This window comes from Prionailurus bengalensis, chromosome F2 (genome assembly GCF_016509475.1).
Source record: "Prionailurus bengalensis isolate Pbe53 chromosome F2, Fcat_Pben_1.1_paternal_pri, whole genome shotgun sequence".
In the NCBI taxonomy this organism is placed as follows: domain Eukaryota; kingdom Metazoa; phylum Chordata; class Mammalia; order Carnivora; family Felidae; genus Prionailurus; species Prionailurus bengalensis.
The window spans coordinates 28,389,520-28,403,768 of record NC_057353.1 but is presented as its reverse complement, the minus strand read 5'-3'; positions in this window follow the sequence as shown (position 1 = coordinate 28,403,768).

Genomic DNA, 14,249 nt, shown 5'->3' with positions numbered 1-14,249 from the left:
AGCAGAGGGATGATCCACTGACTTTGTTTCTGCTGGGAATCAATAGCATTTTTTTTTTAAAGAATTGATTCAGTTTTCAAAACAATGGAAAGATTTATTTTTGTTTGTTTCCTTTCTTTCTCCTTCCTCCCTTTCTCCCCTCTCTCTTCCCTCTTTCTCCTTCTCTCCCTTCTTTCTTTCTTTCTTTTTTTCTCTCTTGCCAATATTTCCTAATATAAAGAATCCAAAGAAAGTCATTTCTTTCTTGAAAAATAGAGGATGTGCACAAATGAACCATTACACTTTACGAGACCCTGGTGCTCTGTTCATACCACATTGCTGTTTTATGATGCCTATCGAGGATTATGGGCATAGGGATTAAGAAAAATTACCTTTTGTGTGTATTCACTTCATACTTAAGCCATGTACTGCCTTGGCTTCCACATTAATAGACAAGAAAGAAAACTTGGAAAGGAGGTGGTGTACCAGGCATTTAAAGCTCAATTTAAAACCGCACGAGGGGACTGTTAATTCCGTCCTTCCAGGAGAGGCCTTGCTTCATGCACAGTCATGTCCCGTCGCGTGTAGCCTAGTGTCTCCCACAGTGGGGATGCCCACTCACCTCTGACCGTGGAGATGGAAACTGCCTGGCTGCCTCACTCTATTGGGACATCCTGGAAGGAAAGAACCAACCATGTCCTAAAAACAAGTTAAAGGGCTCCTGGGTGTCTCGGTTGGTTGAGCGTCCGACTTCAGCTCAGGTCACGATCATGGTTAGTGAGTTGGAGCCCTGCATCGGGCTCTCTGCTGTCAGTGCAGAGCCCGCTTCAGATCCTCTGTCCAGCCCCCCTCTCTGCCTTCCCCTGCTCTCTCTCTCTCTCAGAAATAAATATCTTAAAAAACAGTTCAAACTTTAGGTCCCATACAAATATTATAAAGCACAATAGTTAAACTACAATACAGGATCTGTGCTCACCAAGTGATGCGAGTGTTTATTTTTGAGGTGTATACACAGCTCCTGGATTGCCTTTGAGAATGTGTATGTAGATAAAGGGGCACAGAGTATTGGGCAGTCTGTTTATTTTGTTACAATTTAAAAAAAAGAATGACAGGGAACACCTGGGTGGCTCAGTCTGAAGTGTCTGACTTCAGCTCAGGTCATGATCTCATGGTTGTGAGTTCAAGCCCCATATCGGGCTCCATGCTGACAAAGTAGAGCCTGCTTGGGATTCTCTCTCTCTCTGCCCCTCCCTCACTCATGCCCACTTTCTCTCTCTCACAATAAATAAATAAACTATAAAAAATACTTTTTAAAAAAAAGAATGACAGGGCACCAAGATAGTGTATCTTGGGCTATAACTTATCCAAAGAGATGCTACTAGCTGGGGTAACAGTTTAATTACAATCCCCTGTTTTACAATTCAACTGCCGTTGCTTTGACGTCTCCCTGTGGAATTCTCCAGAAATCTTTGTGCTGTGTGAATAACTAGCGTACGAACACCAGCCTTGCATGAGTCTCTGTATGCAGACCCCTGAATTAGACATCATATTTGAGGGGTGAGCAGGGCAGGAAGAAGAGCATACAGCAAAAAGGCAATCACAAGACAGGTTCTTTGGACTTCAGGAACTTACCATCTTGCTCAGTGAATAGAAGATGCTTGCAAACCCCCCATCTCTCACCACCTGACCACATGTCCGCTCCTTAGCTCGTCAATGACTCCAAAGAAGCTGGTTTGAGGCTGTTAGAATGTGTTTTCCTGAAGCAATGGAAGATAAACTAAATATCTCTAAATGGAACTGGGACCTACAGGTTCCTGTCTGCATGGCCGTATTTTATACATGGACACACACGCGTGGTTTCTTTGGTTATGGTGGGTCCCCTTTGGCCTTGCGTGAGGTTTGTCACATCCTTTCGCACACATAGTGACTACTAAAGATATCAGGTCTTTCCTAACAGCTCCTGGCAGCCCAGCAGCGTTCAGCAGGTGTGGTTTCAATTTGTATTTAGTCTCTTAGATGTTCTTCGCAGGCTTATTCTCACCATGAGGAGAGTGATGGTGGAATGGCCACACCGTAAATCATCTTCCTGAACATGTTCTCAAAGAGCTACTTCTCAGGGACCAAGATCATAGCCGCCTGTGTAGTACTTTCCACCAGCAAGTTCAAAGCTATTGTAGACAAAGATGTTGAGATTTATCTCAACACACTTTTCTTTGGAAGAAGGTAGGGTATCCTATTTAAAGGGAGGGAAACTGAGACACATGGGTGACGTTATTTTCTTAAGGTCATGGGGAGCTTGGGACAGATAGGAACGGAAACTTCTAGTAGGCTGCTTTCTTGGTTACGGCTTCCTGCCTTCAGCTTGGGTACAGAAAGGCTGATTTTGATTCAGAGTGGGTTCCTCTGATCGATTCTTTATCTGGCAATAGGAATGACTCTTATGCCAGCCTGCTTTCCTTGGGGTCCAGAAAGAACCTTTGTACTTTGGGGCTTTTGCTGAAGAAAATATAGGGATCTGTTCCAGGAATGCTGATTGCCAGGCTAGTGGGGACTTGTAGTGGCTGTGTGGTACTGGGAAAGCCACTCTACTGTCAGACTCAGTTTCCTTATGTGTAGAATGGGAATGCAATATGATGACAGGACAGTTTCTGTGAGGGCCAAGTGGGATAATGCACCAGAGACACAGAGAGAGAGAGACAGTGTGTGTGTGTGTTTTAAAGTTTATTTATTTTCAGAGAGAGAGAGAGAGCAAGCATGAGCAGGGAAGGGGCAGAGAGAGAGGGAGAGAGAGAGAATGCCAAGCATGCTCTGCATTGCCAGCACGGAGTCCTACGCAGGCTCCGGGCTTGCACTCATAAACTGTGAGATCACGACCTGAGCTGAAATCAAGAGCCGGACGCTCAACCAGCTGAGCCACCCAGGCACCTCACCAGAAAGTGTTTTAATTAAAAAAAAATTGCATGTGTTTATTTTTATAAACGAAAAACCCTATGCAAACTGGAACATATACGTGTTCAATATGAACATTCTTTAAGAATCTGTTTATCTACCACTCACTTCCTTTGGCATTTCTTAAAAACAGGATTCTTTCAGCTGCCTGCCCCATCCACTGACCCTCACTTTCCTAAATTGTTTTCCTGAAGAACTCTGTTCTCCTTATTGTCATCTCTAGTGGTTTTGTCTTCATGGTCATTTCTAGAAGACTGTGACTTCTGATACTTTTCAAGTTTTCTTGTTGTAATCATTTATTTGGATTTAAAAGAAATCACAACATATACGGACAGAGTAACAGATCAGGTAATATCCAGAAATGTGTGAAGTAAAAGTGAATCGATTTCCCTTCCCTCCAACCCCAGATTTAACCTTTAATGTGTATGCTACCTCTTTCTCTGTGCTTATGCGAACACACCTGATGTGAATATGGGTTCATTTCTATATTCTATAATAATTTTATCTTCTATAAAAAGAGAGTCATACAATAACTATTACTTTGAAACTTGCATTTTGCTTTAAAATATAACATATTCCTTCAGGTTAAAACACACATATTCTTTTTAATGGATACACCATATTTCATATGGCATTTGCCACACAGATATGCCATAATTTCTTCAATTATTGTCTTATTTATCTTGATTCAATGTTTCATGTTTTTCTCCCCCCACTCTCAGAGAATGCTGCAACACTCAAATACAAGTATCTTAAAATATATTGGTGCTTTTATTGCTATGTGTTAGATTTTCAAAAGAGGTGTCATCAGGTCAAAGGGGAAAGTGCATTTTAAAGTGTATTAATTGTTGTCAGATTGTTGTCAAAAGATTATGGCAATTCATGCTTCCACCTGTAATATATGGAAAAGCCTGACTCCCCACATACTGGCCTCCATGGATGCCATCAACATTTCTGACAGGTTTTAATTTGCGTTTCCTTGATTATTGATGATTATGAGTATTTTTTCGTGCATAAACTGGTGACTTTTCGTTCTATTTCTGTGAAATTCCTATTCAACTCTTCACCTTTTTTCCTACAGCAAATCCTTTTCATATTAATATTAACTCATTTGCCACATGTAGTTCAGATGGTTTCTCCCAGTCTATTGTTTGCTCTCTGCTCTTATGGTATCTCTTGTCACATGGATTTTTTTTAAGTCATTCACTCTCTTTTTAGAAATCTTTCCCTTGTTTTCTGCGGTGCTGCAGTATCCCTGGTTTTTCCCTTCTTCTCTGAATGATTCTTTTTCCTTTTACCTCCTTGTTTCCTCTTCTTTTTCTTCATTTTTCCCTATAGATATGAGTTCTGACCACTTAGTCTTTTTTTTTTTCCTTTTTAAAATCTGGGAACATTTATCAATTCTTTTTCATTTCTCACCTTTATGCTGACGATGCCCTGATCTATATCTCTGGCACCAACCTATATATAGCTTTAGGTTTCCAGTTGGCCATCAGACATCTGCACTTGGCTCTGTCTTCCTCACCTTACAGACAACTTGGGTAAGAACGCTTACTCTAACTCCCCAAACCAGTTTCTTCCACCAACTTTCCTGACTTTCTCAATACATTCGTTCTCTGTTACCTGGACTTGAAACTTTGGGATCGCCTTCAACCCTGATGGCAAGGAACTCATCCAAGTCCTTTCCAGTCCAATCCTTTCCTCCCTATGCCTGCTGGCCCCTCCCTGGCCTAACACCTGTCACCTTGTAAGGAAATACTCCCATTTTTACGGATGTGTAGTTCCTCCCACGTGGACACAATGGTGTAGTGTATTAGGAAATGCTCTTGTGCTAGGGGAGACTGGAGACACACTTCAGGGTGAAGGTTGTAGACATGGGGGTGATGGACAGGAAATCTCACTGGTAGAATGAAGTCACGTGTGATATTGATCACTTGAGGAACAGGTCTTGCAGGTAAGTCTATGGAAATGGGGCAAGAGTTCCACTAACAAAGACGTCTTTAAATCAGACGTCTAGATAGTTGCTCCGTACCACATGTTTGAAAGATGGTTTAGCCATATGGAACAGGCTGGAAGGAGTGCAGGGATATCAGCCTTTGGGGTGATGTGGTGTGCAGAGGAGATCATGAAAAACAGGGCTAGTTAGCTGTAAAAGGATTAGAGACTTGTGTTTCATAAGTCAGGTTGGTTTTCTGAATATTCTTCCTGTGTTTCCACTCTACTCTCGTTTATCATTTAGTGAAAACTTTGACAGGCTTTGGCTTGTGTCAGTGCTGCAAGGGAACAGAGCAGACCCTTCCTGGAATTAGCATGGTGGTGGTGGTGGGTGGGCTGAAAGGGGAGGAACTGAGTCAGAGCAGTTCCTCTGGGAAGCAACGTAGTGAAACAATTGAAGGTATGGCTGCATAGCCAGACTCCTGTCCACCACTTACTTTGTCAAGTTACCGGACACTTCTGTGTCTCAGTTCCCTCAGCCATAAAATTAAAGTCACAATAAAAATGATATACACTCAATATGGTTGCTGGGAAGATTAAATATATTAATACATGTGAAGTGCTTAAAACAGTGCCTGGCATATAATACATATTATATCAACCTTTGCTTTTCACCAGGAAACTCTACTTTAGGAACTAAAATTTGGAGGTTCTGTACTTTACTCTCTGAAAGGAAAGGACATTATTACCTTATATTCTTCACGCCCTGAAAAATCACTCACCTCCATTTGCCACCCTGGTCCAGATTTTCTAGTCTGTAAACCATAGACTGCATCTCACTCTCAGAATACTCTTTCTCAGAGTTCACTTCCACCATGATGTTGGACTCATTATGTCTGTGAAACATTGCCTTTTTTCTTATGCTTTGCTTTGTTCAGGTGGGTCTCATAATTATCCTTGTTCCTCCCTCTTTGACTTCATTAAGAATATTCCCTTACCTGGAAGATCCTTCATTCCTAACTCTTTCCCTCATTTCCACCTTCACTCCACAAATACTATCTATTCTTCTAGATCTAAACTAATGCAAATGTTTCCAGGGCATATTCTATGACTACCTTAGCTTTCAACTACTTATGGGTCATCTCTGGGGTGCTTATGTGACTCAGTCAGTTGAACATCCAACTCTTGGTTTCAGCTCAGGTCATGATCTCACGTTTTTGAACCCTGCATTGGGCTTTGCACTGGCAGCTGGGAGCTTGCTTGGGATTCTCTCTTTCCTTCTCTCTCTGCCCCTCCCTTACTCATGCTGTCTGTCTCTCTCAAATAAATAAATAAAAACTTAAAAAATATATGGGATATTTTATGGGATGTATATTAGATGTTTCACATGTACCTTTCTTTGACTCAACATATTTAGCTTTGAGCTGTTTGTCCCTCATTCCTCCCATTTGGTTTCCTATTGCTGCCTGCCAGCATGTGAGTTGAGAACACCCAATCATGGCCCAATAGAAATTAAGAACACCCAATAGAAATACATCATCACTGACACTTCTCATTCCTTATTCCAAATATCGATTGGCTACCATGTTGTCTTGGTTCTACATCCTAAATCATTCTGTATTTCCTCCCTCTCATTAGTTTTTGTCTTGATTACTGAAATAGACCCCTAGTTATTTCCTTGCTTCTAATCTTATTCTATTCTAAACCATTCTCCACACAGCAATTATAATAATTTTTCTAATACACAAATGAAATCGTCTCAGTCTTCTCTTTTGATATTCTAAAGGTTTTCTACTGTGGAAAGATAAAATCCCTTCCCCTTTTGCCATCTGGTCTTCTACTATTCTCCCTTCATTGCTCAACTTTTACTATGAGCTTCAGCCATTGCTGAATCATGCCATTTCCTGACTCTGTGTCCTTGCACACTTAGTTCCTTCTATCTGGAAGACTCTTCACTCATGAGTCTGCTTGGAAAACACCTTCAAGACTCCCCTTAAGTGTCACTTTTTCGTGATTTTTTTTCTAGCTCTCATGCTCATCTGAAGCATTATCTATCTCTATCATCTATCTATAAATAATTCAATCTTCATATATTATAAAATAATAAAATAAAATATAAATATAATTTATAAATTATATAAATGCACAAATATATGTATACTCAATAAATATAAATGATAAAATATAATATAATCTAATCCAATCTTTATGTATATACTTTATATATATTATATATGTATATAATTACACATATACACTATATTGAAAGTAAATTATTTGTTTGTTTGCAGGTCTGCCTCCCTTAGCAGACTGAGTTCCTTGTGGGTGGGATTGTGGGTTATTCATATCCCTCTTGTTTAGCATTATGCTTCATATGTTGTAGGTGGTTCATTAATATTTGTTGAATAGATTAATAAACAGAATAACCCATCTCTTTACAACTAGAGAGTAAAGTCTGAAAAGGCAAGCAGGGTACCTTTTATATATACTCTTGCGTCTCAGTCATGTTTGGAACTTAGTAGGCAATCAACAAATATCTATCAACAACCTCTGAAGAGCTCTGCCACGTAGGTCTGTTTTATATTATTATTAACAAATGTTTTCATGCATCTATGCGATGCTCTCATAATTAGATTTAAGTTCCTTTAGGGTAAGGACAATTTTCATGCGTTGCTAACCGCACAGTGACTTTTGCAGTACTGTTTGATGAATGCCCATTGATCGAATAATCAGGTAGCAAAGCCTGGATTATTTCCTTCCAACTTTTGTGGCTGTTTTATTTCCTGGAGCAGTATCTGGCCTCTCCCATCAAAGGTTCCTAGTGAAGATGTTGCCGAGGCCTCTGGGAACAACCTACTTTGGGCCAAGCAAGGGCTCTAAGCTCTTTATACACGTCCTGATGTGCTGCGACAGGAATAACATCTCTAGGTGTCTCAAAAAACACACTCTTGAAACCACCTGGTCGTTGACTTTTGCCAGGAAATGGCAGTGCTCCAGGGCCTGTTCATTCAGGCTGGTGGTGAGCTGAGTTCTGGGCAGCCTGTCAAACTTGGGTGGCCATTTTCTATTCTGCCCCAACCAGCCGAGAACTCCTCTGTGTCTACTTATGTGCCAAGCAAAAATGATAATTGCCTCTCATCTATCTCAATGAGTTATGATGAGGCTAAACAAGACTATTCAATATGAAGGAAGCAGCGGTTGGAAGTGCTTGAACAGCATAAATGCAGAGTAGAAACCGGAAAACTCCTTTCACCCAATATTAATACCTGCTGTGACCTGTAGTTGAGTGATGAAAATTATAAATGATTAGGAAGTGGAGATTTGTTCCGTTAGATAAGGATAATTATAGAATTATGAATATGAAACGCCTCTTTTTTTCCATTTTAATACATTTTAATCTAATTACAGTATTTATTATCTTCGAGGAATGTGTATTTCATTAGTAATGTAAAAAAATAAATAGCAGTTATGTTCAAGTCCTTTATTTTTTAACAGATGGAGCAGGAGGGAGTGTCTCCAGAACACAAAGATTGCCTGAGGCAAGAGTTGCCCTTACATGTGATCAGACATTGCCCCTGGTGGTCCAAAGTGATCTGGTATTTCCTCCAGAAATGGAAAATCTGAATGCAACACATTCTAGTCTGAGATACCTGAGCACCTCTCTCCCTCCCTCTCTCTCTCTCTCTCTCTCTCCCTCTGCCTCACTCCCCGTGCCCCTCTCACACACACACAGACACACACACCTTCTTTCTTACTGTCCTTCCTTTTCTACCGTGTTATTTAAACCACCATAACTGTCACTTGCACTTTTATAATTCTACTGAAGTCTTACTTGCTCAGTTTGATAGTCAAGGAAACATTTGTTCAGTACCTACTATGTGCCAGGATTCACTACCAACAGAAATTTTTGGACAACTTTATCTTATCTATCCCTTTATTCTCACAGAGCATGAATCTCATCATTTTCATGGTCATTTTCCCAAGTTGTATGAATGCGTGTGTGTGTTTATATTTAATTGTTGTTGATTTCTTCTCACAATCATCAAGCTCTGTGAAAGCAGAGATCATTTCTGGTTTGCTCACTGTTGTCTATTTAGGACCTAGCCATGCATTTGGCATTGTCAATAATGTTTGAATGAACAGATAAGTTAAATCATTTAACTTGTAATGTGATAATTGTTGATAGAAGCAAACACACAAGATTATAGAAGAAGAGAGGAAAGCCAGCCAATTTAGGGAGAAGGGAGAGGATGGAGGTATGTTCGGGAAATGGAACATTGGATGCCTGTGCAGACAGGGTAGTAGGCAAGCAAGCAGAGCGAATAGCATGACCAAGACCACGGGCCTTGGAAGGCGCATGGAGAGCTTGGGCTGCAACGATCAGTAGTGTCGGAAGGCGCCATGGCTGAGACTCTCCAGTGGGTGACCGGCAGCCGCTACAAGAACACGAGATAGCTACATTTGTCTCTTAAGCAGATCACCATAAGGCTGGCCTCTGAGCCGAGGATCAGGTTCTCTTCCATGCTGGGCCTGGTGTGCAAGAAGCACTCCATAAAAGTCAAACGCAAACGTGAATCAGTAAGAACAGAAGTGAAATGAGAGCAGTCATGAGGGTGATTGGAGCAAGTGGAAGATAAGTGAAAAGAATGGCCGTATGTTTGTGTGTGGAAGAGAGAGCAAAGAACCGAGAAAGAAGGTGACATTTTTGCTCAGACTGTGTGAACGGCATGGTAGATCCCCAGTGACTCTTTGCTGAATGAATCAATGAAACTTAGGACTAGTCGCCAGAGAAAAAAGTGAGCTGGAGTTGTTGCAGTGAAATCCTACAGATCCTGACATCTCTTCAGTGTTCCTTCGTTGCCTTAATCAAGTCCTATTTTTGTTCTGTCTGGTGTTGCACTGCTCACCCTGTAGTGTCTTGATTGTGAGCGCCACGCAAAGACCTACACCACTGATATACTTGGATTTGACCTACATTTCATAAGGTTTCATCTGTAAAATGATTGCGGGACAAAAAACCCCCCCTGACCTCTGAGTATCACTCCTAAAATTTGATTCCTACTTCAAAGTGCGTAATCTTTGTTCCTGATGTGCTGCCGTGAAAATTATCTTCTTGCTTATCATACAGTAGGAATTTAGCCTAAATTGATAAATACGGCAAAATCCATTTTGCAGTAATTTTCCTTACATGTTTTTCTCTTTGCAGAGACCAATTGAGATTCCTGGGTCTCTTAACCAATATATTACTCAAAGGAAAACTCAAAGTGAGTTTCACTGCATGGCAAAAACTTTCTAGAATTTACTGCAGTTTCTGGAGGACATGAAAATTTAAGAATCTAGCACCACACTTTGTAAGTATTCTAGATTTTGTAAAATTTTAAGAAACAATCTATTTTTTTTTACTAAGGCTTCCTGTATTCTTAAATTTACTAAATTCTTAAGTGATGAGACTGCATGGGAGGAGCCTGATAAGTGGTTTGAAAAGAAACTTAATTTGAACTTGAAATCCAGACAGTTTCTCTTTATGAATAATACTTTTTGGATAACATTTTTAAAAAAGTTCCTAATTATTATTACTTTATTATTTGTTTACTTACTTCCTAATTGTTATTACTTTCAAAACGAGCCATTATTGGCCAAAATTCAGTCGGAAACCACTCTAGTTATGTCAAATGGAAAGAGATTTAAGGCAATTCGGTGTCTACCAGAACTTCACAAGTCCTGCAAGAATGAAAGTCGGAAGGCCTTTAGCTGTGTTTTCCAGAAAATCGCAAACTGGCTGTTGCCACCCAGGAGCCAGGAGATGGCAGGAAAGGTCAATGTCCATGGTCAAAGTTGTGTTGAAGTGAGGCACTGTCACGGGTATGTGACCGCTACAAAAGATCATGTTTACAGAAGCTCACACATTCACTGTTACTTCCAGAGGGGAACAAATTCCTTGTCCTCCTCTTCCACCTTCCAAATCTGATGTAAGCACATATCGGGATCTATAGAGTATCAAGAACACTGCTGGCAAAGGAAATGTCTCTAGTCTCCGGGACTAGTTTCTAGTCTCTGGGAATAGTACCGAGGGAACAAGAATGATGCTGAATGACATTTGATGAGATTTAGTATATTCTTTGACAATAATTAGAATATTTATAAACATTTTTTAAATTTTTAAATGTTTTATTTATTTTTGAAAGAGGGAGAGAGAGAGATGGAGTATAAGGCAGTGGGGCAGGGGATGGGCAGAGAAAGAAGGAGACACAGAATCCGAAGCAGGCTCCAGGCTCTGAGCTGTCAGCACAGAGCCCAACACTGGCTTTGAACAAACCGTGAGATCATGACCTGAGCTGAAGTCAGATGTTTAACCAACTGAGCCTCCCAGGTGCCCCAGAATATCCATAAATCTTACTGGCTTCTTATATCAACAGAGTATATCCTTGAGTAATTTTTTTCAGAAATGAACAAAGATTCTTATGGGTTTTTATATGTCCAAAAATATCTTTACTTTACCTTCACATTTGATTGATTACTTGATGAATATAATATCCTATATTATTTCCTCAAGACTTTAAAAATATCATTCCATTAGCTTTTAGCATTCAGAGTTGCCAACAGGAGGTCAGAGGCAATTTGATTTTTATTCCTTCATAGGTACATTTTTTTTACCTCCCTTGATAATATAAATGATAGGATGTTTCAAAATTTCAGCATTTGTATGGGTATAGTCTTTTGTCATTCACTCTGCTTAGCACTTAGTCGGTTCTGACAAGAACCGTGTAGGTACAGTACAATGAGGTAAAGCCTTTTTGGAGAGGGATCATGAGAGAAGAAAGGGAGAGAAATGATAGTGAGGGGAATTTTGCTGCAAAACAAAGCAGAGAAATATGTTAGTAGCTGTTAGAAAATTTTTTTTTTAATGTTTATTTATTTTTGAGAGAGAGCACATGTGTGAGTGGACGACAGGGCAGAGAGAGGGAGACAGAGAGAGTCCTAAGCAGGCTCCACACTGTCATCACAGAGCCTGACATGGGGCTTGAGCCCACAAACTGTGAGATCATGACCCGAGCTGAACTGAACAGTTGGACGCTTAACCGATTGAGCCACCCAGGTGTCCCAGAATAGAAAAAATTTTAAGATGTTTTTTAAGATATTAGCATGTTTGTATGCTGACATTGTAGAAAAAAATGATGAAATAAGAGGGAGAGGAGAGACTTACTGAAACAATATATCTGAGCTGGTTAGAGGAGATGTGCTCTAGTGCACAAATGGAAGGCCTGGCTTTGGATAGCTCATCTGTGGTAATGGTCAGGAAATCAGAACATAAGCGTGGTAGGCAGATAAATGTGTTGTTGGGAGTGGATGGATATTATATTGTGATTACTTCATTTGCTCAGTGAAGTAGGCAGGAGAATCATCAGCTAAGTGTGAACACAGGGGAAGCCATGTTGGAAGTTTGAGGAGGTTTGAGAGAACATAAAGATAAAACCAGAGAAATAAAGTATGATTGCTGGGGAAAATTAAGGGCCCAACTGAAGTTCATGTTCATGAATTTAAAGAAAGACCAGTCAGAATAGTTGTGTGGTTTCTGCACCTCTGTTCATCTGCATGGGTACAAGCATGGACCATAGGAGAGTTAATTTACCTGGAGTTATGGGTTTGGCCAACTAAGCACAACATGTCAAAGGAGGGGGTTGTAGGGATATATAAGAGAGAGGTGGCAATGATTGCCCTTGGAAAATAGGCTGATAAGGGGGAAGTGATGACTGAGGAGGGAAAGGCACGTGAAAAATTATGATCAAGGGACTGGAGTCCCAGTGTGGTTGAGGATAGGAGTCAAGGTATTAAAGACCTTCAACTGGAAAGACAGGAGGTGGTGGTCAAAGATCGAGATGCAAGGAGTAGAGATAATGGAGGGATTGGGATTATTGATAATGATAAGGCCTAGGGAATAACCATGAGGCTGAGTGACTCAGGAAAAGTGGAGGAGCATGATCACTCAAGAAGGGGAGGCCAAGCAACCCAAAGCAGACCGTGGAAGCTTCAACTGTGTGAATATTAAAATTGCCAATCATTGGGACAGAAGTAGAGTTGAAGAGAGTTACAGTGATCCAGGAACTAAAAATCGTAGAGAAATGAGGGAGTGTAACCTGGGGGTTAACAGTGAATGCCAACAATGAAGAGAAGAGGTTGAACAGTAGGGTGACATGAGCTTCAAGACTGGGTGTTTTAGAGAGGAAGTAGAATGATCTAGAAGTGGCAAACAAGAGCAAGGTAGATACTTACCATGTTTCCTTGAGACACCTGCAGAGAAGAAGTGTACTCAGGGGAGAGAGGTCTCTATAGGGAAAGACATTCACAGAGGGAATTTGTGGTTTGAAGGAGACAAAGCACATCCGGTGTTCAGGACATAAATGTGAGGGATTTATTTGTTGCCAAACCCTAAGAACTATGCTGATACTATACCTTCCCATTTCTGAAGAGAGTTTAGATCAGCTAAACTCCCTTCCCTCAGGAACAAATGGGAGCTTCTGGCTTCAGGGACCTGTACTAGGAGCTGCCTGAAATGGCATAACTTGTGAGCAGAATCAGCAGCCCCGGTGGTGTGGTCTGTTGGGACCAGCGTTGGTTTGATGGTGTGTGGCTGAAAGTTTTGGTGTTAAAGTTATGGTCAAAGAGTTGCCCCCAAGTGATTTTTTTTTTCTGATTTTCCTTGTGGTTAGATGTAAGGAAGTTTTTCCATTCATCACAGAAGTTTGTTTTTCTGATCATCTAAAATGGTCCTTTGTATGATATAAAGCTTAATTTCAAGCTCAAATAAAAACCAAGCAGACACTATCAGACTATAATAGGAGGAAAGAGATGGGAACTAATATTTATTAAAATGTCTCTATACACCAGGCACTGCGTAAATATTTTTGTCATTTGGATTCATAAATTCATTTTGTTCATTGACTTACTAACTCACCAGAAATGTGTGTGTGTGTGTGTGTGTGTGTGCACGTGTGTGTGTGTGTAACACTTGCTAAATACTAGGGATTCAACAATAAATTAGAAACTCCATCTTAGAGGAGCTTATGGTTAAAGGAGCTAAGCAAACAAATTATAATGCAGTGTGATATAGGTTACTAATGACTAATTATTTAATATTTACTATGTACTATGTGCTGTGTGGAGATCTTTTATATTAGCTCATTTGCTCTTCTCAGCAATGTTCTCAGACATTGTATTAATCATCTCATAATAATGTGTTATAAGCCATTTCAAACCTCAGTGGCTCATGACAACAAATATTTACTTCTCTTGTATATATGTGTGTGTGTGTGTGTGTGTGTGTGTGTGTATTTTAGGCTGTCAGTCAGCTGGCCATGACTCCTTGATTGGACTTAGGTCTGCTCATG